This window comes from Ambystoma mexicanum, chromosome 14 (assembly GCF_040938575.1).
Source record: "Ambystoma mexicanum isolate Mex_15411 chromosome 14, UKY_AmexF1_1, whole genome shotgun sequence".
Lineage (NCBI taxonomy): Eukaryota > Metazoa > Chordata > Amphibia > Caudata > Ambystomatidae > Ambystoma > Ambystoma mexicanum.
Window position 1 is genome coordinate 404336630 of NC_090940.1, and position 26887 is coordinate 404363516.

A 26887-nucleotide genomic window follows, 5' to 3' on the forward strand; every position below is an offset into this window, starting at 1 on the left:
GGGATTGCTGGTACCTACTGAAGTGGCACCGTACCCGTGGCATACCATCGCCACGGACTTCATTGTGGATCTGCCCCCTTCCGAAGGATTTACCTGCATAATGGTTGTTGTGGATGGTTTCACCAAATTAGCTCATTTCATTCCATTTAACAAGATTCCTACGGCGACCCAAATGGCTTCCGCGTTTCTGCATGACATCTGTCGGTTACATGGCCTTCCGGAAAAGATAATTTCAGACCGTGGCTCCCAGTTCATCTCTTCTTTTTGGAGTAAGGTGTGTGGCCATCTAGGAATTCATAGAGCTCTAAGCTCGAGTTATCACCCACAGACCAATGGGCTCACCGAAAGGACTAATCAGACGTTGGAGGAGTACCTCCGCTGTTTTGCTAACGCTACTCAGTCCAACTGGAAGGCTGGGTTAGACTTGGCTGAAGTATCCTATAACAATACTGTTCATGCCTCCATTGGGGTCAGTCCATTCTTCTGCTCAACTGGCCAACATCCCAAAGTGCTGCCCTTCCATCCCGTACCCACCAGTACTGTTCCATCTGCTGATGCCCTGGTCTCAAGCATCCAACAGCAACAGGAGTTGGCACGCAAGATCCTGAGAGAAACCAAGGATCGGATGAAGGCTCAGGCGGACAGGAAGAGAGTGTGGACCAGATTTTCAAGTCAGGGACAAGGTTTGGTTATCCTCTAGGAACCTGCCGCTTCGCAATTTGCCTGCCAAACTGGCTCCCCGTTATTTTGGTCCATTCACTATTACCAAGCGGCTGTCCTCAGTAGCGTTCCGTCTCCAGTTACCCCCCTCTTGGCATGTACACCCAGTTTTCCATGTCTCCTTGTTGAAACCTTATGTTGTCGATACCTACGGCCGCTCCTGCCCTCGCCCAACCTCAGTCATTGTGCACGGCGTCCCGGAATTTGAGGTTCAAGAGATCTGCGATGCTCGTTATCGCAGGGGGGTGCTCCACTATTTGGTGGATTGGAAAGGGTACCCAGCTTGTGATTGTACTTAGGAACCACATCGACATGTTCACGCTCCCCGCTTGGTGCGTGAGTTCTATAGACAGTTTCCTTGGAAACCCTGGGCCCCAGGCCTTCCTGGGAGGGGGCATAGTGTCACACCACATTGGAGACCGGGGTCCGCTGCGCCCGCTCGTCCCTTCACCTCCTGGTGAGTCTACCCGCGCTTCCGCGCCTGGGGGCTCGCCAGAGGGAGAGCGTTGGGTGTCGGGGCCGGAGGGCTACGGCGCATGCGCGGAAGACCTCTGTCTCGGTTCCGCGCATGCGCCGTGGACTGGGCTCGAGCCCTAGGAAGGGCTTGCCTTCCAGGACTCGCTTTGGGTACGCCGGCGCCCGGAGGTGAAGCGTCTTGCGTTCCAAGCCTCACAGGCGCCGGAGACCCATAAAAGGAGCTGCAGTTCGAGGCAAGCCGCGTCTCAACGCGGTTTGCTTCGTTCTGCGAGCTTCCTACCTGGGCTGCCTGCCACTCGCCTGAGCCCGCTCTGGGCTGCCTGCTACCTTACCTGAATTCCTCCCTGGGCTTGCAGTCTACCTTACCTGAGTTCCTCCCTGGGGCTGCCTGCTACCTTACCTGAATTCCTCCCTGGGCCTGCAGTCTACCTTACCTGAGTTCCTCCCTGGGGCTGCCTGCTACCTTACCTGAATTCCTCCCTGGGCCTGCAGCCTACCTTACCTGGGTTCTCCCTGGGCCTGCCAGCTTACCTTACCTGGGTTCTCCCTGGGCTGCCAGCTTATCTTACCTGGGATCTCCCTGGGCCTGCCAGCTTACCTTACCTGGGTTCACCCTGGGCCAGCCAGCATTACTTACCGGGGTTCTCCCTGGGCCAGCCAGCTTACTTTACCTGGGTTCCCCTGGCTCTGCCAGCAACTTACCAGAATAAACTCAGGATCTGCCGGCATACTTTTACCTGGACCTCCCTGGGTCTGCCAGCATACACTGACCAAGGTCCCCAGCGATTGCTGCCCTAGAGTAACCTTTCGGGCTCCTTCAGTTAGATCTCCTGCTCAGCCTTGGTTCCTTCCTTTCCTGTCCGGCCTTACCCTCTTCATCCGTTCCTGTGGACCAAGAATATACCTGCCACGCCGGAATCTTAGACCTCCGCTTCAGTTCATGTACTTTGGACTTTATTCCAACGGACTCCATCCCAGCCCGTGATCTGCAACAAGATCGTAGCCTCTCCTGCCTGTGCTTGCACAGTCCCTTCGTCACGTTAATCAGGAGAGTGCTTTCCGTGACATTAGGAATCGGCCCATCCTCCACCCAGTATCAGTTCTTGGGTGGCGGAGAGGCTGGTCTCTCGTGCCACAAGCTCATCTTTCGACTGGATACAGACTGGCGACCTCGGCAAGATCAAAGACCAAGAAACCAGGTACGCAGCCCTCTCGTGCTTCCCAACTTGACATCCCCTCACATTTCCACAAGAGCCACGCACATCAATTCTTACCCGCCAAGAGACAAATATCAATTACCATTGGCTACTTCTCACAACTGCAAATTTGAGGGCATGAAGAAACCATCATAAATATCATCTTAAACCCTAAAGAAGATGACATCTACAGGTGGCCGTTTCACATGCATAATTGTGCTACAACACACTGTAGTCGGTGAGCCATTTGGTTAGATGACTAGTCTTGGCGATCTAACCGACACAGCCTGTCGTTTTACCTGCACCTACTATTCTTATTCACCAGCATACATGCAGCAAGCGTTTGCAAAGCGTATTTATCGTGCTTTGCAACTATGGAGGGTGGTAAGGCTTATGTCCTTTGAAGCCTTTACAATGTAAGTGATTTAAATCCGGCACACACCCAAGTCAAAGCCCAGCATGTGGTGCACAACTGTCAGGACTCGACCGTGGCAACTCTGGCATTCATGCAAGTTTCACAATGTGCACGGTCGTTCCGCGGTATAGTCCTCAACTAATATGGCCACCCGGGCTATAAAGCTAGTCTCAGCCCACAAGATGGTGCGTTGTATCTGCCTTGGATATTAAGCTCTGTAGCTGACTTCTGTAGCTACGTTCTCTTTGCCCTCTTGTGTATTTCCCTTGTTTCCAGTGATTCCAGGGTGTTCCCCGCACTATTCCTCCCTCTCGCTCAACTTTCCATTCGGCACTCTGCCGTTCAGTATTCCTTCATACTTACTTACCTGTAGCGTTCTCGCTGTTCTGTGCTTGTGGTTTCGTTTTGACTCCACCCCTTGCGACGCTTTGCTTTCTACCCTTATTCTTCGGGTTCTACTCTATAACTGGTAAGTCGGAACTGTTCTACTCTTCTTTAGCATTCCTTTCTTTCCTCCCTTTACTATCCCTGCTCTCGGTAGTCCACTAATTCTACGAGACTTTAACCGCTCTCAGTATACAGCCGAAGGGTTACCATTGGACTGTTACCAGCCCAGCATTGACGCCGCTCCTGAAACATCAGCGTCTCGAAGACATCTGCAGGCTGTTCCTACCTCTGAAAGCCCAAGACTCTCCAAGGACTACTCCAGGGTTGTTTGTGCCGTTCCCGCTTTTTCCCCTGACGATTGGGGGTTGGCTCCTCGGAGGCCCCCCAAGACAAGTCCCCATCTCTGTCAGGGTGGCCTCTGGGGGAGCCAGACCCTACTTACATGACAGATGTTCTAAAGAAAAATCAATCAAGGTATCATCCAGACTCACAAGGAAGCAGACAGCCACTCTACAGAGCAGTGAAATCGAAGACACAGGTGAGGGGGAGGAAGGAGTTAGGCTTGACAGAATACAACGCCCGACCCAACAGATGGCGTCCCTGGAACAATATCAAGAGCTAGTAGCGGCTCTACAAAGCCTTACTATTGAAGTACAATCTCTCAAGACAGAGAACGCCGCACTCCGTCAACAAGTGGTACTACACAGAGATGATCAAGGAGACTTACCTCCCATGCCCTTATCTTTTGGAAAGTATGATGGTTACCCTGGAGGACATAAGGAGTTCTTAGACGCATGTCAAGTGTATTACGCCTTTCGACCACATGCCTTTGAAACCGCCAGAACCAAGGTGGGGTTTCTCATATCCAACCTGACTGGTAATGTACTCGCGTGGGCCACACCCTTTGTCTCGAACAACGACCCAGCCTTAAATGATTACGACAGGTTTGTAGACCGGTTGAAGGAGAGGTTTGATCGCCCGAAGTACTTTACACCTTGTATGAAGCAATTCTTGATGTCAAACAGGGAACTACAGACGTCCAGACATACATCTCTCGCTTCTTAAGGTTGGCAACCAAGGCCGACTGGCCAGATTCAGCTAAGCAGACTATATTTCGGTGAGGACTACAGGACGAGATAAAGGACGAGTTAGCCCGTGTGGCTCACCCTGCATCCTTTCAGGACCTCATGACACTATCCTTACAAATCGAGTACCGATTAATGGAATGTTGACAGGAGAGAAGGAGGCCTCGTATATTTACTCCAACCCCTAACCCGACTCCCCAGACATCCAGGGAAGCTCCAACCACCGAAGAACCTATGCAGATAGGTACTACCAGAGGACCATTAACACCTACAGAAAGAAAGAGGCGTAGAGACTCAGGCCTCTGTTTATACTGTGGCTCTGCTAAACATCTTCTCGGGGACTGTCCAGAGGTACCTCCGAGATGGAAGGAAAACTTCAGCCCCCGGTCTTATGCAAGGGAGGTCACGGGGGAATCACACACAATCCTTGCAATCTCACAAGAACCATCGCAGCCAGAGAAGCCAACAGTCTAATGGTTTTTCGAGTCAAGCTGTGGACCACTGGACCTGATTCCTGTGAAATCTTTGCCATGTTAGACTACGGAGCAGCCGGAAACTTTATGGACACAAAGTGGGCTCATCATCACCAAATACCCCTCAGACAAAAGGAAAGGCCCATACCAGTTGAAGGAGTAGATGGTACACCTCTGTCTTCAGGACCCATTCGCACCGAGACATTCCCATTACACCTAGACATTTGTGAACACCACGAGCTCATTGAATTTGACTTGATCCGAGCTGCCCATTTCCCATTGGTGCTGGGGATACCATGGCTGGGGAAACATCCTCATATCAACTGGGCATGGAACCGAATTAGATTGGATTCACCGTTTTGCAAAGACCATTGCATGTCCATCCCACAGAGTGAAGATGTGATTACGAAGAGTAAACCATCCGAATATAAAATCATTTCCTTGATTCCTCAGAGATACCAGGAATACGAGGAAGTGTTTGAGGATACTATACCCAAGCTCTTACCCCCACATCGAAATGAGGACTGTGCCATAGACCTTCAACCAGGAACCGTAGTTCCCTTCGGCCGGATGTACCCTTTGTCACTGTCCGAGAAACAGGCATTACGACTGTACTTGGATGACAATATACAGAATGGACTCATACAAGAATCCAGATCTTCAGGGGGTGCGTCTTTGTTTTTCATTCCTAAGAAAGACTCATCGGAATTGCGTCCTTGTATTGATTATCGGGGACTAAACCAAATCACCATCCGGGATAGGTACCCGATGCCACTTATACGTGATATCCTGGAGACTGTAAGAGGAGCCTCTTATTTCACGAAGTTGGACCTTAGAGGAGCCTATCATCTCCTTAGAATAAGGAGTGGGGACGAATGGAAGACGGCCTTTCGTACCCCATTTGGGTTGTATGAATACAAAGTAATGCCGTTTGGCTTAGTGAATGCCCCATCGATATTCCAAAGGTTCATCAACAAGATTTTGTCCGACATGTTATTTGTATCGGTTGTCATCTATTTGGACGACATACTCATATATTCCCAGGAACTCCAGGAACATCGGAACCTAGTCAAGAGGGTATTACATCGCCTTAAGTCACATCAACTCCTTGTTAAACCAGAGAAATGTCAGTTCGAAGTCACCTCGGTCTCCTATCTGGGTTACATCCTCTCAAAGGAAGCTATTGAAATGGATCCCAGTAAGATAAGGGCGATCGTAGAGTGGAAGGAACCAAAATGTTTCAAAGACATCCAGATTGTTCTAGGACTAGCAAACTTTTATCGCCAATTCATTCCTACCTTTTCCAAGCCAATGCTACCCATTACAGGGCTACTCAAGAAGGGGGTCACATTTTTATTCGGCCCAGAACAGAAAGAAGCCTTTTTTTCTGCTTAAAGAACTGTTTACTTCAGCACCCATCTCAGTACAACCAAACCAAGAAAGACCCTTCATCTTGGAGACTGATGCCTCAGGAGGAGCAGTGGGCGCGGTTCTCTTACAAGAAGCTGAAGATGGACTTACTCATCCAGTGGCCTACTATTCAAAGACCTTGACTAAGAGCGAACGCAACTATTCAGTATTGGAAAGAGAATTGTTGGCCATTAAGCTAGCTTGCCAGGAATGGAGACATCACCTGCAGGGAGCGGCGCACCGCTTTCTAATCCGAACAGATCACAACAACCTCTGAGTTTTACAACAAATGGAATGCTCCAATGCTAGACATGCCAGGTGGGCATACTTCTTTTCCCACTGTGATTTCGACATAACCTACATACCAGGCACGGAGAACAAGATGGCAGACGCACTTTCTCGGAACCAAGAAGGAGATACAGACCTCGGAAGGGGTTGTGATCTGTTGTTTCCAGGACTAAGAGTGATGGCCAGTGTTATACCTTTTCTTCATGAGCTGGTTGCTCAGTACAAACTATCCCACTTCCCGATATCTGTAGTCAAGGGTAACGACGATCTGTACTATCACGATGCACGACTGTATCTTCCATCTACTGAACTCCAAAGACAAGTCCTTTCTTGGTGCCATAATTCGCCTCTTTCTGGACATCCAGGGATAAGGAAAACTCATGATGTTATTGACCGTAGATTTTGGTGGCCCAACCTACGTCAGGATATAGTGAAGTACGTGTCTACATGCCCGATCTGCGCTGCGAGCAAGTATCCTACAGGCAAGACCTTAGGAAGACTTCAACAATCACCCCTACCAGGTCGTCCTTGGGAACACATTTCCATGGATTTTATAGTGGACCTGCCAGCTTCGGATAACAAGACGACCATCATGGTAACTATCGATACATACAGTAAGAAGGCTCATTTTTCTGCCTTACGTCAGCTACCCACTGCCCCGGAAACTGCAGCTGTCTTTCTCAGGAATGTCCTTCGTCTACATGGCCTACCCCATACTATAGTCTCAGACAGAGGCACCCAGTTCACCTCACGGTTCTGGGCATCACTCTGCCAACAACTAGGGATACACCGCACACTTTCATCTGGATACCATCCTCAAAGCAACGGTCAGACCGAAAGACTCAATGCGAGTCTAGAGCAATATCTACAGTGTTTTTGCAGTAACAAACAAGACAGATGGAGCACATTCTCAGGCCGAATTCGCCTACAATAACACCTATCACACTTCAATCCAGATGAGCCCATTTATGTGCACGTACGGCTATCATCCTCAACAGATTCCATGGACAGGAATACAAACGACAAAGACACTGGCCATAGATAGCATGTTGACCGAACTCAAGGAAGTCCACAACCTAGCCCGAAGAGCCTTGGAGAACAGTCGGCAGAAACACAAGAGGTGGGCTGACCGCAGCAGACTTGACAATCCTGAATGGAATCCTGGACAGATGGTTTGGCTGTCCACAAGATACCTACCTCGTTGGGTTCACAAAGGCAAATTTGCTCCACGATATTTGGGACCCTTCCCTGTTCTAGCAAGAATCAATCCAGTAGCCTTTAGGTTGCGATTACCCAAGAGCCTTCAAAGGGTACATCCTGTTTTCCACAAATCCATACTCAAGGAATGTAAGGAGGATCCCTTTTTACGAAGGACTGAGAAGACCAAGACACCCGTCTGGAAAGGACCTCAGGAGTATGAGGTGGAATACCTGGTAGATTCACGTTACCGAAGAGGCAGTGTCCAATACCTGGTTCATTGGAAGGGCTACCCTGCAGAGGAAAGAACTTGGGAACCCAAACATCACATACATGCTCCTAGACTCTTAAGGAGGTTCCATCAAAAGTACCCGGGGAAACCAGGGGGCTTCCAGTGGGGGAAGGGTCATACTGCCAGGACTCGACCGTGGCAACTCTGGCATTCATGGAAGTTTCACACTGTGCACGGTCGTTCCACGGTCCGCGGTATAGTCCTCCACTAATATGGCCGCCCGGGCTATAAAGCTAGTCTCCGTCCACAAGATGGTGCATTGTATCTGCCTTGGATATCAAGCTCCGTAGCTGACTTTCTGTAGCTACGTTCTCTTTGCCCTCTTGTGTATTTCCCTTGATTCCAGTGATTCCCGGGTGTTCCCCAAACTATTCCTCCCTCTCGCTCAACTTTCCATTCGGCACTCTGCCGTTCAGTATTCCTTCGTACTTACTTACCTGTAGCGTTCTCGCTGTTCCGTGCTTGTGGTTTCATTTTGACTCTACCCCTTGCAACACTTCGCTTTCTACCCTTATCCTTCGGTTCTACTCTATAACTGGTAAGTCGGAACTGTTCTACTCTTCTTTAGCATTCCTTTCTTTCCTCCCTTTACTATCCCTGCTCTTGGCAGTCCACTAATTCTACGAGACTTTAACCGCTCTCAGTATACAGCCGAAGGGTTACCATTGGACTGGTACCAGCCCAGCATTGACGCCGCTCCTGAAACATCAGCGTCTTGAAGACACCTGCCGGTTGTTCCTACCTCTGAAAGCCCAAGACTCTCCAAGGACTACTCCAGGGTCTTTTGTGCCATTCCGGCTTTTTCCCTGACAATTGGGGGTTGGCTCCTCGGAGGCCGCCCGAGACAAGTCCCCATCCCTGTTAGGTTGGCCTCCGGGGGAGCCAGACCCTACTTACAGGACAGAAGGTCTAAAGAAAAATCAATCAAGGTATCATCCAGACTCACAAGGAAGCAAACAGCCACTCTACAGAGCAGTGAAATCGAAGACACAGGTGAGGAGTCGGGGGAGGAAGGAGTTAGGCTTGACAACAACTGAAACCCTTATTTATTTTTGTCTATAAGTTCAATATTCTGAACGGTATACTACTCATATCACACCCTTCTCCTGGAACCTTCGTCCTTCCCCCAGAAGCTCACTGTCTCCCGAGCCCTGGTTCTCTCTAGGCTGGACTACTGTAACAGCCTCTATCTTAATCTCCCTGCCTCCACTCTCCGCCCTCTGCAACTTATCCAGAACAGAACTGCGAGACTTGTCCTTGGCCTCAAGCCCAGGGACCGTATCTCTCCAGGACTGAAATCTCTTCACTGGCTCCCAGTGGCTGCGAGGATTAAGTTCAAAACCCTCTGCATTGTCCACAAGGCCTTCTGGGGCTTGGGGCCTAAATACCTTCAACTCTCTCTTCCTAAATATCTTCCTTCACGAGCCCTTCGCTCATCCATCTCTAACTCCCTCATGGTCAGCCGCTTCTCGAAGCAACGCGCTGGGGGTAGATCTCTCTCCGCAGCAGGGGCCTCCCTCTGGAACAGCCTGCCTGCCTCCCTGAAACTTGAGGAGAACCATCTCCGGTTCCGGAAGCACCTCAAAACCTTCCTCTTCGCTTCTGCCTTCTCTCTCCCTCTCCCCTGCTAAACCTGCTTAACTCCCCACTGAATTCTGTACTTAACCTGCATCTGGGCCACTCTCAGCGACCTCGGTCCAGGGCCCAGCCACTCTCCACTTGCACTGCCCCCCTGGCTCCCCCTGCACTGTGGGACTGTCACTGTATCCCTACAGCCCCCTGCTCAGCACTTGCTCTGCACTTACCTCGCACTTGCCACTAGTTGGCCCTTTTTATTTATTATTATCGTTATTATTTCACTACGCCACTTACCTTGTACTGCACTTTTCCCCCCACCTCCTCCCCCTGCACTTTCTCCTTTTCCCCTTACCTCTGCACTTGCGCGATCTGAATGACACCTGGCCTAGTAGGATCGCTTGTCCGTCTTCCCCTTGTTTCCCTCCCTCCCTGCCTCGTCGCGCCTTGAAACACTTGTGTATAGGCGCGTTACAAATACCATATCATATCATATCATATCATAACCTCCACCCGGTCACACTGAACCAGGAATCAGGCTAGTTTGCAAAGGTAAATATTTATTTGTGTATTGAAAATGTAATCACAGTATATTTTAATAGGTACACAACAATCACCAATGGGGTGACAGGACATTGAAGAATATCTTTAATACACTAGGAATAAGTAAGGAATGAGCACAAAAAAAATGCAGCACAGAAAATAATACTTTGGGTTGGTTCAGATCTGATAGCACTATGGTTAGAGGTTCCCCCTGCAACATCCCTCAACCCCCAATAGGCAATGTAAAGAGACGGGGGAGAGAGCAGGTAATCAGGAATAGCATAAATCAAACAGAATATCAGTCCCACCTTCCCCCCATAAAACAAAAGAGAAAAACGGAATTGACTTTTCAGCTGTCAGGATGGCTTTTACAATTGTCTTTAAAATTGACTCGTCAAAAACACCAAATGTGGTCAAAAATACTTAAATTGTTATAAATTCTTATGGGAGCCGCTTTGAACAGTTGCGCACAAGCAATGATTTAGTAAGCAGAAAACATTTGAAATCTTAAAGTTCAAGTTGGAAGCAGTTTAGAGCTCTTTTACACGTGTAAACCTTTCAGATTTTTAAAATTGCTGGAAACTTTTCATTCTGTGATATTCGCGATAACGGGAGAATCGCACTGTTTTGCAATGCGGTTTTGGGTTCTATTGATAGCTATGGGTGTTAGGTACAAGTATTTCGTTTCTAGCACAAAAATTGAGGGAGTTATAGAGGTTTTAGTAAAGGTCATTTTTGTAAAATAGGCACGAGAATGGAAAACAGAAATGCACTTTTGAAAATGACAAATGGGTTTGCTTACACTAGAGGATGACTATGAAAAAGTGAATACCAGACAGGGATCTTACAGTCACTTGATCAGGGTGACCCGCCTGCTAAGGAAACTCGACTTCTTCAGATAAGAAAAGGGTCAGCGCAAAGATAGTTCTAACAATACTGGTTCTGAAGGAAAGATAGGATGGGTTTGAGATAGGGATAAGACAATGTAAAGATACTCCTAACAATACTGGTTCTGAAGGAAAGATCGGATGGGTTTGAGATAAGAATAAGACAATGCAAAGTACATATACCATGGGCCACAGTTCTTCCTATTAATACTCACAGGATAAGTTTTTAAATTGGACCGTCAGTTCTGGTCATGGATTGGGTCTGGTCTAGGAAAGACAGCACATCAAGCACAGTACTGGATCATCTAGGCCGGTCACCAGATTGGCACAGGATCTGCCCTCCTAGTCTGTGGGTATTTGAATCAGCTAGATGGCGAGTTCCTCAGGCAAGCCTAGTGGTGGCAAGCCAGAGAATTTCAGAATACTGGTTCAAAAGGCCTTCTTGCACCACAGTGCTTTACTGGGTTGCAAGAATAAATTTGAGGATTTGGGGCCTTGCTGGAAATCAATGGTTCTCTATTGCTGGGAAGATATTTTGGCATCTGGATCTGGAAGAATGTTAAAGCTGGATGTAGAAGGCTGGATCGGAGTGCTTCGCCGGAATCAAGAAAGTGGGTGGATCTGTGTGTTCCTATGTGTTGTCAGCTGTCTCTATTTATGCTATAGGATGACATCACAAAGTGGGTGTGTGGGCCGGCTTAGCTAAGCTTGCCCCTGTCAGCTGGGATAGGACCACACTTCATCTCCGCTTTGCAATTTGAGTGATTCGATCAAGGCGGATGATGTCACAGTTTATGATTTGCTTTACAGTCCTCAGAGATCTCCCTTTCGCCACTGGTCTCAAAATCGGATTTGATACTAAATGTACATTCTACATTGGTCACCTTTATACAAATCATACACAAAGATGCCATATTTTACTTAGCAGCTATTCCTCAAAACCTCACAGCGGTGGGATCTTGTCTCAACTTTCTATGGAATTTTGCCCTTTTCGCTATGAACACAATTTCCAAATTTTCTGCAAATTTCCACAAATGTGTGTGTTTAACATAGGGAAATGCGTGTACATTTTCACAATTCTAACAGTAATACATTTTGCATAAAACCACATATATTGCCTTTCCTGTCCAGAGCATGTCGCACAGTTCTACCGCCTCCTCACACGTACAGGCAGAAATTAAATTACTAACTCTGTCCTTTTTATATTTTTCACCATTTTGAATAGCAAGTTATGAGTCTTTTAACAATTGTTCTTTGTTCATGTTTAGCAACAGAGGGACCGCCCCTTTTTTGTCTCCCTGCAGTCCATGGCATCCCCCTCCCTGCTTGTTCCTTCCAGAGGCCATTTATGACCCTCTTCACACTTCAGTTTCCTGGGCTGTGGCTTTGTCATTGTTCCTTTGCTTTCTGTAGACAAGATTCTGTTCTAACCTGCAATTAACATCTCCCAGTGAGTTTCTGCTTAGAGGAAGGCCCTCCTCCTGGGAGAAAAACCTGCTTTTCCAGTTCTTGCAGCTTCAGCCAGGCTAATTAACTCTTAAATCCAGCAAAACCAAGTTTGTTACATCAAACATACACACTTTTCTTTCTTGGCCTTAAAATCTGTGAGAAAAAACACAACTAAAATCTGTATTCCTTTTTGGCAACAATCCTTTTTATGTTTGCTAATCCAGCAGACTTTTTAGTTTTAGGTCCTTTTAAAGTTTCCTCACTACTCCTCTGACAGCTGTCATTCAGGTAGCCCTGGGTACTGCACCCAGATGTTGGCCTATGCTGTCAGTTTTCAGACAATCCAGTTTGTCTCAAGAATGTTTTGCTCTTCACATTGGGACTTTGTATGTTCACAGTCTTTCATTAGATACATTAATTTTAGCACCAGGCAAGATTTTGAATGTGGAGAAGTGTTGTGTTATGGGCATTTTGGAGTTTTTGGCAACAAAGCAAATGTCATTTGTAGGCCCATTTTGGGGTTTCACTTGTAAAGTGCTGCTTTTCTCTCTGCAATCTGTTTGCTGGGCATGGAGCCCACTGGCACCTTTTCTGCAGGGTGTTCTCTATTTCCCTGGACATGCATCATGGGTGGTAGGTTGTGCATCCCTCTTTTTGTGTGCTGAAGCACATGGTTTTTGTAGGTTTTTGGCGCGCATAAGTGTTTTGCCACCATTGTTGCAGTTTCTTTCATCATAACTGCAGGGTGATGCCGCATAGCCTAGCGGAGTGGGTCAATACATCCCACAGAGCCCCCCCCTACCGACTTGGTTTTGACTGCCCTTCAAGGGGAAGTCGGGAGATTGGGATGTTCTTTTCTTTTGTCCATGTGGAGAAATTCAGCTGCTTCTCCCGTCAGTGCTGGAGGCGACCCGCTCTCCTCGCCGGTTCTGGTCAGGTGTATTGCTGGTTCTTGTTGGGAGTATGGAGCAGCACTCCGGGCTCCTTGGGTCTTTCCTCCTGATCCCCAAGTGGTCCTCCTTGGTAATCCTTTGGATGATTCTTAGTCCAGATGCTAGAAGATAGAACATAACATGGTTATGTATATTTTCCCACTACTTTCTCCACACGTCATCTGGAGATGTCAGCAGTGGGAAAGACACTTGCATTGGTTATAATTGACAATATTCCCCATCTATGTTTACTAATGGTCTTAACACTCTTTTTGCACATACAGGGTAAACATTTAGTGATCCTTCTACGTTTCTGTATTTTCCCCCTCTGGGTTTCGGTCGGCTCCTCTATTTGCCGCAAAGTATGCCTGGGATGGCAACTCTTCAGCTGGTTTATGTGGACCCACTTGTCTTCCCCTTCTGCCAAACTGCCCTTGGGGATGCGGATTCTGCAGGCGACTGGTGAGATTCTGTCCACAATTTCAAAAGAACCCTGCCAATTTGGGAGGAATTTGCACTCATTGGCTTGGTTCCTTTGGAAATTGTACAAGTAGACCCAGTCTCCTACTTGTTATTCTTTTTTAGTTGTCTTAAGATCATAGTGGGTCTTCATACTGTCTGCAGATCTCTCTAGATTCCGCTGAGCATAGGTAAAAGCATGTTGAAGGTGCTTTCTCAGATTCTCAACATACTCATGAGTTGTGGAGGCATTTATTAAGGTCTGCTCTTGGGTTCTGTAGAGCAGATGCTGGGGTAGCACCATCCTTCGTCTAGTCATCAGCTCAAATGGAGACATTTTTGTTGCAGAAGAAGGGGTAGATCTGATGGCCATCAGGACAAGGGGTAATCAAATGTCCCAACTTGGCCCAGAATCTACCACAAACTTTTTTAATATGCTCACAATAGTTTTATTGTACCTCTCAACTCTACCACTAGAGGACCGCCGGTAGGCAATGTGTAGTTTCCTTTTGACCACAAGTATCTCCCACATCTTTGTCATCACTTTGGTGGTGAAGTGGCTACCTCGGTCTGACTCAATCCTTTGGGGTAGTCCAAAACGCGAGAAGATGTGATTGATCATCAGGGCAGCTGATGTTTCTGCTTTGCAATTTGGGGCCGGGAGACATTCCACCCATTTAGTGAACGAGCATGTTACGGTCAACATGTACTTGTTCCCCCTAGAGGAGCGGAGCGAATCACGGGCCCGATAAAATCGACTTGCAAATCTGACCAAGGCAGTGTCATCCCCCTCTTTTGGAGGGGAGCACGGTGTGTGAGTGATGTTGGCTGAAATTGTGCACACACAAGACACCCCTTCAAGTATTGGTCAAGGTCCTGCCCCATGTGTGGCCAGTATGCAACCTCTCGCAAGATATCTAATGTTGTATGAAACCCCCGATGACCGGCTGTGGCCACATCATGGGCGTGACTGAGCATCAGGCTTCGGAAGGAGGTGGGGACCACCCACTGGTCATGGCCAGCTATGGATCTCCTCACCAACAAACGGTCTTGGATTCAGAACATTTTTGGACATTTCATCAACACTCTGAGGTCCTCTTTCCCAATGTAATCGGTATCTGTCAGGGGAAAGTTCTCAGGGTCCTCAATGTGTTAATAAAACTTACCAATTATTGGATTCCCTTTTTAAGTTGTAATCAAATCAGCATCTGGGGTCTCCTTACTCCATTGTGCAGTTGAGAGTTCATTTTGAGCATTTGTCTGGGACTGTTATGACTTGATGGTCGTGAAGATTATGGGGCCTCCGTCAACAAGTTCCGCTCAGAAAGATACAAATAACTTCCTGAGCAATCCTTGAGGCCACAGGTTTTTTGAGTTCCGAAGAACGCCAGGAACCAGGAACACCGGTGACCCCTCGACCACTGTAAAGCAAGCAATGGGTCAGTACAATGGCAAACCATATACTGAATAGCGAGGTAACAAATATCAAGGGGCTTACCAAGGGTCTGGGGACAGGAAGAACAAAGATGAAAATGGAAGTGTTCCATGTGGCTGCAGAGTGTAGCAAGCGGCAGCGGTGAGGCGTAGATTGTTGTATAATAGGCACTGCAAAACCTGTATGGAGAGGGTACTCCAAAAGGTAACAGAAGAGGAAAATCCGAAAACAATCCGTTAAGAGTTCCAAGGTCAAAAGCCAGCCAAGTTTGTCGTAACCAGGGGGTAATCCAAAGGAGTCCAATAACACAGTTCAAAGGTCCTGAAACAGCAGAGCAAAACAATATCCAAGGGCTTGCAGAGGAATCCAAGAAGAACAGTCCGTAGTCCAGGTTCAAGATGCGGAGACAGGAAGACGCCGAACAGTGCCTGATTGGGTCAGCTGTGAAGCACTGAATGGGCGTTCCCTCTCTGGTTTTAAAGGGGCCTAGGAGTGTCACATGACCCATCACGTGACCGATGATGTAGCACGTTTCTTTGTCACATGACCCAAGTTTCCAAAACGCCGGTGCCGGGTCTTCCTGAGGGCGTGACGGAGCAAAGGAAAAAACCGGCGTCTCCGTCGACTGTCTCCAAGACGCCAGGGCAGCTGCCAACGTTGCAATGGGTGAATATGACCATAGCGCGTTAAATGCCCTCGTGTGTGCCGCTGCCGTGCTGCTTGAGGGAGTGAGGACATGAGGTCAGAAGAGGAAGGCAGAACAGGACCTGAGATGGAGGGCTTAGTGACTGCACGGGTATTCGTGTGCGTAAGATGACCAGTGGATGGTGTAACAGAGCCCCCCAAAGGCCCACGACCCCGTGGGCAAGCAGGGAAATAACGATGAAACTGGGCCACTAAATGAGGGGCATGCACATCCCGGCAGGAACCCAAGAGCGCTCCTCAGGACCGTAACCCAACCAATCCACGAGATACTGCAGCTGCCCCCTGAAGAGACGAGAGCCCAGAATACCCCAAACCTCATAAACATCAGGGTCATCCAGTGACACGGGGGCAGGGCGAGAGACCAGGCACGTAGGACCAGGGCATGGTTTCAGGAGGGAAGTATGAAAAACTGGATGGACCTTCCAGGTCAAAGGAAGGGATAGGCGATAAGCCACAGGACTCGGGACACCAGACACCCAAAAAGGACCAACAAACTTGGGAAGCAATTTGCGACAGCCAGGCAAGTGTAGATAATGGGACAACAGCCAAACTCGGTCCCCCACATGGTAAACAGGAGCAGCAACCCGTTTCTTATCGGCTGAAGCTTTCATGGCCAACTGAGCTTCCTGCAGATGGGCAAGAGTCTGGGCATGAACCATGGCCACGTCACGAACACAAGATGAGGCAGCAGCAGCAGCACAGGAGGATGCATAATCGGGAATGGGCAATGTACGGGGGTGTTGGCCATAAAGGGAGTAGAACAGAGAAAAGCCAGTAGAAGAGTGCAAGGAGTTGTTATGGGCGAATTCAGCGAGGTGTAGCAGGTGTACCCATGATTTCTGATGTTGTAGTGTAAGACAGCGTAAATATTGTTCCATGGCCTGGTTTACCCTTTCTGTCTGGCCGTCGGTTTCTGGATTGTAAGCAGAGGAAAATCGTGCATCAATACCCAATAATTTAGTGAGCGCACTCCAGAAACGGGACGTGAATTGTGAACCTCTGTCAGAAACCAAGACTGTAGGGAGCCCAAACAAAAAAAAATGGACTTGAAAAACAGATTTGCCAATGTAGGTGCAGAGGGTATACCAGAACAAGGAATAAAGCGAGCCATCTTTGTGTAGGCGTCTACTACTACCCATACTGTATCATAACCCTGTGAACGAGGGAGATCAGTCACAAAATCCATTGTAAGGGTATGCCAGGGTCTGGGGGGAATCGGCAAGGGCTGTAAAAGGCCCAAAGGACGGCCTCTACGGGACTTACACTGGGCACACACTGAGCAGGTGTTGACATAATTCTCAACGTCACGCCACATCGAAGGCCACCAGCACCAGCGTTTAAGTAGATCCAGAGTACGCTGTTGTCCTGGGTGGCCATAGATGGCAGCATCATGAGACCATTCCATAGCTAGGTTTCGAGTGTCACTAGAGGGTAGGAACAACTTGTTGTGAACAAAAGGTAGACCATTGTGATAAACAGGATCCCATTCTTCTAACTGTTGTGGATGTTGGGAAACCCATGTGCGTGTGGCTGACAACAGAGGAGGTGAAGGAGTGCATAAGCATACTACATGCCCGTGGTCAAGCACCGTTTCTGGGAAGACCGGAAGTGACACCCCTCCAAGGGAGCGGGATAGAGCGTCTGCTTTACCATGAGACAGACCAGGACCGTGTTTTACAACAAAGTCATAGGCTGCGAAGAATAAGTGCCAACGCACCTGACGACTGTTGACACACTTGAGAGATGCGAGATCCTGCAAATTCCTATGATCAGTGAAAACTGTGACTTGGTGTTTGGCCCCCATCAAATGGTGTCTCCATACCTGAAATGCGTCTTTAATCGCCAGGAGTTCCTTTTCGCTAACTGTATAATGGGACTCAGTAGATGTAAATTTGCGTGAATGATAAGCTACAGGGTGTAAATGACCAGAGGTTGGGCAAGGTTGTGACAATACCGCTCCCAATGCAAAGGATGATGCGTCTGCCTCGACAACAAATGGCAACTCCGGATCCGGGTGTTGTAGGACCGGGGCTGAGGTAAATGCAGATTTCAAAGACTCGAAAGCGGCTTGATGTTCGGGGGTCCAGATAAATGGGACACGTGGACTGGTCAATTTAGTTAATGGTGCCACTATAGTAGAAAAACCAGGGATGAACCGTCTATAAAAATTGGCAAAGCCAAGGAAAGACTGTAAAGACTTCAAGCTTAATGGGACCGGCCATTCCAAAACGGCTCGTACTTTAGACTGATTCATAGTCAACCCACCTGGTGAAATATGAAAACCCAGAAATTCTACTTCTTTGGTATGAAACTGGCATTTCTCAGGCTTGGCAAATAGCTCATTCTTGCGCAAACGGGATAGGACTTCTTGAACGTGAAGAATGTGTTAGTCTAAAGAGGAGGAAAAGATCAGAATGTCGTCCAAATAGACCACCACATAATTGTCCAGAATGTCCCCAAAGACCTCATTCATAAACCTCTGGAAGGTGGGCGTTGCACAAACCGAAGGGCATTACTAGGTATTCAAATAAACCCTGTCGGGTGCAAAACGCTGTCTTCCACTCATCCCCTTTGCGGACACGTATCAAATTGTATGCTCCCCGAAGATCTAATTTGGTGTAGATGGAGGCGTGTGTTAGTCTATCCAAAAGTGGAGAGATGAGAGGTATGGGGTATCTATCTTTGATAGTGATGGCGTTCAAACATCTGTAGTCTACACAGGGGCGAAGATCCCCCTCTTTCTTTGGAACGAAGAAGATGGGGCATGCAGCAGGCGAGGAGGAGGGCCGAATGTGGCCTAAACGTAAAGCCTCCTGCAAGTATTCTTTCAAGGCTTTATCCTCTACTGGTGATAAGGAATAGATTCGGCCCTTGGGGATGTGAGCGTCAGGGACCAGATCTATGGGGCAATCGTAGGGTCTGTGTGGAGGTAAACTCTCTGCGGTGCCCTTGTCGAAGACTGACAAAAACTTGTGATAAACTGGAGGTATGTTGGAAAAGACAGCACCAACCATGTGCAAAGTGGAAGAGTGATGTTCATCAGTCTCGGATAGGGTCAGATGTGCTACTGCACCCAATGCTGCAGCAGGTGCATCGATTACCTCCTCCCTCTCTCGATAAGACAAAAATGTTGACAGATTTCGGATTCAAAACATACCTGGCCAGTACCCCAATTGATTAGCGGATTATGTTTTTTTAACCAAGGGATGCCGAGAATGATACCAAACTGAGGGGTGGTTATGAGGTCAAAGGCAAGTGTTTCCCTATGTGTTTCCTGAATGACTACTTGCATTGGAGCAGTCTGTTGTCGAATAGGTCCAGAAGCAAGGGAAGTCCCGTCCACAGCCTGTACAGGCTCAGGAAACTCCTTGGTAACTAGTGGAAGGTTCAAGACATAAGCCATTTGTATGTCGATAAAGCAGCCAGTGGCCCCGAAATCAATGATAATCTGAACGGGGTGCATTGTATCAGGAGTCGGCTTTAATATGGCGTGGACTGTGACTGGTCTAATAGGCCCAAATGCCGGAGGAGAACAAGAGGGGGACTGTGGAGAACTCGTCCTGGCCCCCATATTCAGGGACGAGCAATCGGAAAACCCTGATTCTTTTGCTTTGGACGGCGTGGACAAGTCTTGACATAATGTACATTAAGTCCGCAATAAAAGCAAGCATTGTTGGTTCTCCGCCTTTCTCGTTCCATCATAGTTATAGGGCTACGTATTCCACCCACTTGCATGGGTTCACTGGCTACATCAGGAGAGACCGACAACTGTGTACCGGAGAATCTGACTTCTGCCTTGCGCTCGGTGCGTCGAGCGTCTAAATGAAGTGTTAGATCCACCAGATCAGAGTACTGAGTTGGAAGCGACAGCACCACTGACAAAGCATCCTTAGTGGAGCCACTTAGGCCTCTGTAAAATACTACAGCCTTCTTGCTTTCGGGCCAGGATGTTTCTGCCGCTAACTGATTGAATAGTGTTATGTATTCTATGAGGGTGCTTTTTCCCTGAGTGAGGTCTAGTAATTCCAAATCTCTGGATTGAGCTGTGTCTAGTGTCAAAAACCTTAGAAATTTCAGTCACTAGTAGATCAAAATCATAAAGGGCTGGATGATTGTTTTCAAGTAACGGGTTGGCCCATGTGGCGGCGACGCCAGACAAATAGGACAGCAAAAACGCAGCCTTAGCAGGTGCATCAGGGAACGCTGAGGGTCTACAAAGGAAGTGTAATTTACATTGATTCAAAAATGTACGGAATTTCCTGGGGTCTCCCTGGAATCTCTCAGGGGGTGCTAAAGGAAAAGGAGTGGGAGCAATCACTGGTGTGATGATGGAAGGGCTGGAAGGAGTGGCAGAAGGACCAGGGGTTGGAGGTGTGGAGTCCCCAAATTTGGAATCAGAAGGTAGGGGATGTCGAGCACTCTGAAGGGAGTCAAGGCTGTGGTGTAACGCCATGGTGGCTGCGGCCATATCGGCTCTCAAGGTAGTAACTGCTTGCAGTAGAGCGGCCACGGGGTCCCCAGCCGATGCCTCCATAATCTGAACGACCTGTAGACTTCACAGTCTGTTATGACTTGATGGTCGTGAAGATTATGGGGCCTCTGTCCACAAGTTCCGCTCAGAAAGATACAAATAACTTCCTGAGCAATCCTTGAGGCCACAGGTTTTTTGAGTGCTGAAGAATGCCAGGAACCAGGAACACAGGTGACCCCTCGACCGCTGTAAAGCAAGCAATGGGTCAGTACAATGGCAAACAATGTACTGAATAGCGAGGTAACAAATATCAAGGGGCTTACCAAGGGTCTGGGGACAGGAAGAACAAAGATGAAAATGGAAGTGTTCCATGTGGCTGCAGAGTGTAGAGGTCAGAAGAGGTAGCCAGACTTTGCGCGAGGGGACTCTTCTTGTTTTGGCCATATCTGACCTCCACAGGAAAGCCTTGCACTGACAGAATCCAGGAAGTAATTCGGGAATTACTCACATTTCCGGCCCGGATTCTGTCACTTTGAAGATATTGCAAAGGTTGGTGTGGAGTATCCACTATGATGTGTCCCCCCTGGATAAACGGGCAGTAATTCTTCAATGCCCGCACCGTTGCCAGGAGTGCCTTCTCACAATCGTTGAATTTTTCCTCCACAGAGGATAAGGTTTTCCCCCCATAGGAGATTACTTTATTGACCTTGTCATGCTTTTGATATAATACTGCAGTCAAGCATGTATTTGAGAACCCTGTCTCCAAGAAGAACTCCTTGATTTTGACAGGGTAAGCTAGGCAAGGCGCTTGTGAGAGGCATCTTTTGAGTTGTCTTACTGCCTCAGCTTGTTCTGGACCCCACTCCCACTTGACCCCCCCTTCAACAGATGGATCAGGGGTCTTGTGATCTCTGCTTAGTCCTCAATGAACTTTCTGCTGTAATCAGTTAGTCCAAGGAGGCTCCTTAGTTCCCACAGAATTGTGGGGCCTTTTATTTTCTGGAGTGCTTCCACTTTCTTTTCCTGGGGACAGAGACCCTCGGGAGTTATCTCATGCCCCAAGAAATTGACACGGGTCCTGCACCACTGTGCCTTTTGGAAAGAAAGTTTTGCTCCGGCAGCCCTCAACTGTGTCAGAACATAATGGATCTCCGCTATGTGTTCCTCCACAGTTGAGCTACATAGGCCAGGTTACCCCTTTCACCCATGTCGGGCCTGGCCTTATGCAGAAAGATGTTAAATTCATTATCGGAGTTGATGTATCCGAAGGGAGTCCGGGTCCAAGTGTACTGCTGCCCCCCGAAGGTAAAGGCCAGCTTGTATTGGTCCTCCCTACTGACAGGTACAGTCCAGTACCCATTGGTCAGGTCAATGGCAGTGTACACCTTTGACCCCTGGTTCTGGGCCAGCCCTTGGTCAATGTAGGGAAGAGGCCATTGGGAAGTATGGACCTGTTCGTTGAGCTCCCTTAGGTCAGCACAGAGCCTTCACTGGCCGTTTGGCTTCAAAATCCCCAGCACCGGATTATTGAAGGTGCTGTGGACTGGACGAATTATCCCACGGGATTCAAGTTTCTTAATTATTTCAGTAAGGGACTCCATTGATGCGAGAGGCAAGCGATATTGCTTCACAAACACTGGAGTCATGCCAGGGTCCGTGGGAATTGTTGTTGTGTGGATGTCAGTGCGACCACAGTCATAAGAGTCCACCGCAAAGAGATCTTGAAATCTTGTTTCAATTTTTGCTTTTGCTCCAAAGTCTCACAGGCATCAGCTAGGTTGACTCTCTCTTCAACCATCTGCCTGAAGCCCGGAAAGACTTCTGGTTTTCTCAGCGGCCTCCTCCAGTTGGGTAGAGAAGTCCCTGGTCAAAGTACTGATTTGGACTGATGGCTTCAGGTGGGGAATGCAGTCCTTGTGGACTTGAAAGATCACATCATCCCTCCTGAAGTCACAGGTCACATCTTCCTTACCCCAAGGGCATGAAGAGTACCCCAGGAAATTCCCCCATGCCGGGTGAAGATCCTGTCTGGTGTTGTGTCATCGTCGCTATCACTATCAAAACAGTCCTTGGGGATTGGTCCTAACAGTTTGTTACCTAAATCTATGGAAAAATGTTGGTCATCAACCGCCATTCCAATAATGGTGCCTGCGCCCAGAGTGATACTCTTTAGGTCGCTGCTATCCTCCTCTATTGGAATGGTGTGTTCTATGTTGACTAGTGGTGTTGGGTTTACCCTCAACCCTTGCTGTTGGAAATGAGCATTGAGATGAACATAGGCGTCAGGATTTTTCAGTTTCTGTCCTCTTTTAATCTTTACTTCAAGTGAGAATTGTCGGGCCTGTTCTGGGATGGTGACTTCCTCTCCAATCTGAATTTCAACTGCATATGGCAGCAGTTTAGCTGACCGAAATGCTTTCTCTGGGTCATCAAAGTCCATGGGCTTACCGGCTAATCGGGACCAGGCTTTGAAGTTTATTAGGTCCAAACTAGAATGTCACTGCCTAAATAAAATGCAGCAGGGACATCTCGCACGACCCAACAATTATGGACTATGCTCTTGTTGCCTATGGACATTTTGAGCATACACCTGCTAGGCAGGAGATGTTTGGAATTGGGTGTTTCCAGGTCCAGTTCCCATTTGTCTACCAATTTAAATGTCGGAATGGCTGGATCTTTTGGGAGTTTGCGGAACATGGCCTTGCTGATGAAGCTCTTACCGTTGTTCACACATACTCGGGCGAGAACAGAGTCCTTAACTTCATTTAACTGAATAGGGATGAACAACTGCTCTCCAATTTTCTGAATATCAGCCAAGCTTTGAGCTGATTTCTCATCATTTTGGAGCAGGATTTTCTGATTGTGAATTTGTATAGAATTTCAGAGTGTTCCCTTCCAGTGTGGAATGCCACCTTAGACTGGAAGGAAGGTTGATTTTCAGAAATAGAGAAGACTCCCCATCACCAGTTTGTTGTCCTGCTGCATTTACTGTCGCGTCTGGGATTCGGTTATTTTGAAAATGGAATTCAATTTGGTCAGGTTTCTGTTCAACCATGTGGCATGTGCCATTTAAACTAACATGGTTGACACTACGTGTGAATTTTATTGGTCGGTTAGTCTGGTCCAGAGGACCTTGTTAACACAATCTATGAGGGGAGACAATCTACGCAGGAAGTCATTACCTAGTAAACATGTGTGCCCTCTGGAGTCACAACTATGGCTAGGTGCTTCACCTTGTGTCGCCCAATTTTAATGTCTAAATCCGCAGTCCCCTCGACAGGAATTTCATTCCCATTGAAGTTCTGAAGTTGTCCAGGAAGAGGGGTGAGAGGAATTTGGTGTTTCTCCCCCTTCCCAAATTCAGCTGATCAAAGGCCCTTTTTGACAGAAGGGTGGCTTGGGATCCAGTGTCCACCAGTGGCAAAAACATATATTGCCCCTGTATTTGGACCGGGGCATCAAATCTTCCCTCCTTTTCCTCAAAGGGGCAAAGATAATGCGCATTTTTGGCCAATTGGTAGGTTAATTTCTTTGCTTTGGATTCTGACAGAGGGGTGATTTGGGCAGGACTTTGTTTGGGATCTTGGGAACCTGTAAGAAAAAGGTGGCAATTGGATATGGGGGATGTTTTGGGCTCCCCTGGTTCTGATTCTGGGCTGCCCCCCTCCCTTTTTGGAGGCAGTCACCAGAATTTGTTTGAACAAGGGGATTTTCTTGCTGGTCATTCTGGGGTTTGATGATGGGCTGTTTTAACTCGGCCCCCACATCTACCCAGTCTTGATCAGGATCTCTTGGGACCCATTTTTCTTTGGGAGGAGTTCCCCCATCCCTGAAGGAGAAGATCCTTTTCCCAGAAACCTCTGAGGACCCCTCTCCTTCGAATTGGAAGATTTGCACCTCCTCCACAAAATGGGCCCTTTTAGGCTCTTTATTTCTCCTACCCGCTCTCTGTTCCTTAGGTTGCAGACTTTCGGGGGCAGGAGATTCTGGTTCCAGTTCCTGGGTTTCCAGGGGCTTTTCACAAGTGGGGAAGAAAGCTTCCTCTAAGGCTGCCTCCTGTGCCTCCTCCCTAGCAACCGGTGGGTTGTCGGGGTTCTTCCCCCGTCATTGTTCTGGAGCACCAGACCCTTGATTTGAGGAGTTCCGAGTTGCCATGCTCATCTGAGGGTTCTGTTGAGCCCTGAGCATGCGACCCAGATCCTGTGCCAAGTTCTGGACCTGGCGCTCCAGTTGGGACACCCGCTCTGGCTGGTACGGGGTCCTCTGGTCTACCCTTGGTTGATCACGGGAAGGGTAACTGTCCCTTCTCCCATAATACCCCTAGTTAGGATAGTTTTGATACCCCTACACCCTTGGCCTCCCCTCTCCCGGATTGGGCTGTCTGGGCTCAGGAAAGTGGGGAAAGAAAGAAGAGTTGTTTTAGGGGTTGGTGTTTGGCGGGTACCGTGGAAAGAAACTTAACCCGGCATTTGGGGGATTACTGTCCTCCTGGGGAAAGTGAGGAGGGAAGTTTCCTGGGTTGGCGGCTGCCTGGTTGGATCCCCCCCTTGGGCTGGAGGAGTCCACACATAGCCCAGGATGGGTCTGTTGCCCTTGTAACGGGGGCTGATGTAGTCTGGGGAGTTGGGGGTCCCATTCGTGGGGTTACCTCCTTGACTCCCTTTTTGGGATGGGCCCGAGGGCCTTCTGGGTCTTGGGTTGGTAGGATTCTGCGCAGGAATGTTTTTAGCCCTCCCCCCCTATCTCCAGATCTAAAATAGGGGCAACCTTCACCTCTGCCACCTTAGCAGCAGCAGGGGTGTTGAGTGGTTTTGGGTTTTTATTAGCACTTTTACTTTCTACTGGTTTCTGTACTTCGTAAATGCGAGTTGCTTGTTCAATGACCCAGTCTAGTGATCTTTTCTCATGAAAGTCCCTTACGAGCTGGTTCATAATGTATTTAGGGAGTGCATGAATGAAGGTATTGACGAACTCCCTGCTTTCTGTGCGCGCCCTCCTGGTGGTCTGCGCAAAGGCACATTTCAGCTCTTGATCACATTCTTGTGGGGCCTGGTCTTCTCCACATTGCAGGTTGTAGACTGCCTTGCGGGCCTCTTGAGGGTTTCTATGGATTGAAAAATGCTTTAAGATGGCCGCCCTATAGGTGGACCATCTTGAATGGTTCTGATCCTCCAGCCCTGCAAAGAAACTGGAGTATTCAGGTGAAAATGTCCACTTGACATACTGAATACAGCTTTGGCTGTCCTTCAGGTGGAAAGTCTCCATCATTTGCTCAAACAATTCAAGGTGCTCCCAAACTGAATATTTGGCATTTTTATGGTAGGGCGTGATGACGCTCCTAATAGCCTTGATTTGCACCAGGGGATCTTTCCGTAAAGCTCTCTTACTTTGTTGGTTTTTTTAGTTTTGGTCACCCTGGTCCACTCATCCTCTGACTCAGAGTCACTTCTACCTGAGGTGGCTGTCTGTTCCTCTGGGCTCTCTCTGATTCTGCGAGCTTGGGAATGGCTGGCAGAATGTGGGGGCCTAGTCTCTTGAGACCTGTGGCGCTCAGAACAGTCTTCTGACTCTCCCTTGCTCCCAGGATTGGTTGAGTACCCCCCTTGCCCCCCACTGTCCTGGCTGGGAAGAGGTTTTTAAGATGCTCTTAGTGAGCCTAGTCTCATGGAATTCCCCACCAAATTTGACTGCCTGATCTCTTGGTATGTGAAATTTCTGAGGATCCAGTTCTCTGATTCTCCCCTCACTGGAGTCTCCCTGATCAGAGAGGCTGGCCCTAATATTTGGGAACCTGTACGTAGATGCCTGCCCATCAATTTCTGGGAGGCGTTGATCTATCAGTCCCATATTTCCCATTCTGTTGAAGTCTACCATCCCTGTGGCTCTTGGTTCATATGAGCCAGTGGACATGGGGGTGGCAGGGTCCATGGAACTGAAGGGATTAAAGTCATGCCAGGGTTCCAGAGGTTATGCTCAGGGGTTTCTCTGCCCCATTTTACCTCATCTTTTTCAGCCCCTTTTCCTGATGACATGCCAATATCTGACCTTTTTGCTCTTCTATTAAGGCTTTACTGGTCTCTGAGTTGTTCTTGCATGGCTATCTGTCTATGGAGCCTGTCATTCTTTTCACAGAGAGCCTCGTTGTCTCTCTGTGCTTCCTGCCTGAATTGGGAGTTTTGGGCCAATTTCTGCTCCAGGAGACTCACCTCCTGACTTTGGTCCTTACTGGTCTGATTATTCTTTGCCAGAGCCTCCTCCACCTGCCTGGTGTGCTCTGACAGCTTTTCATAATCAGTTTTGATTTCCTCAAATTCCTGAAGGGCCAGTTTACTTTCCTCAAACTTGATTTTTAAATGACTGACTTCCTGGCCTAAGGTGTCCTTTTCCTGAGTTAGAGTGCCCCTCTGTGCAGCCAGGTCGTCCCTGTTTTTTAAGGGCACCAACTTTCTGGCGCTCCTCATCAAACTCTGTTTGGGATTCTAGGTCTTTGA